Below are 1,926 nucleotides of genomic sequence, written 5' to 3' on the forward strand. Positions count from 1 at the left end.
AACTTGTGAGCTGTTTTGATTGGAGCAGAGTTTTGCAACTGCTGGGGGCTTATTAAAGAAAGCAGATCCCTACTATCTGAAGAGCAGCTTGGGATTATCGATTTTGTACAGAACTTTGCAGTTCTCTTGCTGCTTCAGCGGATGGAGGGTAGCTTCAACTAGAAAGATGGTGGAGAAGCTCAGAAAGAAGATCAGTTGGTAAATGTTCCTTAAAAGAAATCAGATACATTCAGGCCTGTGGTTCAGAGTCACGAGTTCCTGTAATGTAATGCCAAGGAAAGGCAACTTCCCAGGTTCAAAATACCAGCATAGGTGCTCTCTATTTTATTCAGTAACAAACCCAGAACAGAGAAGATCAAAACATGACATCATTCAAAATACAGCATTTACTAAGTGTGATTAAATAATCTCCAAGGCCTACCCCATCCCAGGACTTTCCAATCATTCAATCAATTACAAAGTCTCTGTTCCAAATACTTCTCCACCCCTAGGATATACCTTAATTAAGTCCACCACAAAGCCCCTCTTCTCAAATGGAGATTAGTTTCCAAACATAAGTAAAATACATTCATTTGCTCAACCATAGAACACAAAAAGGTCAAAAGTTCCCCACCCCTGGATCACAATTGAATCTACCCCAGAGTTACATCAAGTTTAAACACAGCACTTAATACCCAAATGGAGGTCTTTTCTTCATCTTGACACGAGGCAAGTTCTCAGCAATCTTAGTTCCTGGAGAGACAAGGCTTAGCAAGGCCATAAGATACATTGCCAGTCCCTTCATGAATTTATCCTCTGTCTGTAGAACAGCCCTAGAACCCCTGAACACATTAGCAAAGCCCTCTCCCAGGATTTCTGTAAACATACAACAAGAAAATCCTTCTTCAGGGCTTCTGAACCAACAGAAAGGCTCCCAGACCCCTGCAACAACAGTACTGTCCCTCACCAGTGGACAGTATTCATTCTGTCTGCAGGACAGTCTCCAGACCCCTGCAACAACAGTACTGTCCCTCACCAGTGGACAGTATTCACTCTCTGTCTGCAGGACAGTCTCAGGCCTTCTTAACCAAATGCCAGGTTCCAGGACTTCTTCAACAGGACAGTCTTTCACCAGTGGACAAATCTGGCAAAATAACATCAAAACAGACAGACAAAGTACCAGCAAAACAGCCATGTCTCCTCAGTCCTTGGCAGCTCAGGGGGCAGGTCTCAAAAGTCCAGGGCAATTCAAAGCGGCCACCAGCAATTCTCTTAGTCTCTCTCTCTCCACGAGGTGCTGCTTCCAAAAAAGATCTTCCGCCTCTCTCCAGTGTCTCTCCAAATCTACGTCACCAGCTCCTCCCACTTCAGGACTTTCTTTTCACATCAACAAGCCCATCCCACAGGTGGGATTAACAAACTCTGGGTTTTAATACAATCAATTTGAAAACCAAGCCAATACAGGGGAATCTTTAATTGCCATTACTATCACAGTTCCCCAAGGGTCAGTATCTCTGTATAAATGGGCCTCACTCCTAAGTTTCTGTGTGTATCCACTCCCCCACACAGATACTGTGCACTGAAGGGAAAGCATGATCCAGGCTTATGGGCAAAGTGCTATTTTTATTATTATTATTCCTATTTTTGTCTTCTATTGAGTAAATGTTATACTTATTCATGCTTTTATTTTTTCATTTAAATGTTTTAATGGAGTCAATGGAGTAGTCAATGGAGTCATAATTAAATGGTGTAAATGGGAAGCACACCAGTGGTTAGCAGTAGAAAGGTATTTTCCCAAACCAGATTTGCCCCCAGGATTTTGATAAGGGAGTTGTAGCCATGTTTCCACCCTCAAACCCACCCTCTTTAGAAGGAGTCTGACCTGCTGAAGTTGTGGCAGGTAATATGAGTGAAACAATCACAGCCCAAGGATAAAGGGGACCTTAA

At 42.9% G+C, this 1,926-nt stretch overlaps 1 long non-coding RNA gene across 1 annotated transcript; it reads right to left on the bottom strand.

The window, feature by feature from the left end:
• Window positions 1-294: 294 nt before the first annotated feature.
• On the bottom strand, window positions 295-1,462 carry LOC138168483 (uncharacterized). The gene is made up of 2 exons (XR_011170112.1): window positions 998-1,462; window positions 295-964 (listed from the first exon to the last, which is right to left on the bottom strand). It is a non-coding gene; the product is annotated as an uncharacterized lncRNA (long non-coding RNA).
• Between the last annotated feature and the right edge of the window lie 464 nt (window positions 1,463-1,926).

The sequence above is a fragment of the Petaurus breviceps genome, unplaced genomic scaffold (genome assembly GCF_028583685.1).
Source record: "Petaurus breviceps papuanus isolate PSGF00001 unplaced genomic scaffold, PetGlider_PUasm1.0 37, whole genome shotgun sequence".
Classification (NCBI taxonomy): Eukaryota; Metazoa; Chordata; class Mammalia; order Diprotodontia; family Petauridae; genus Petaurus; species Petaurus breviceps.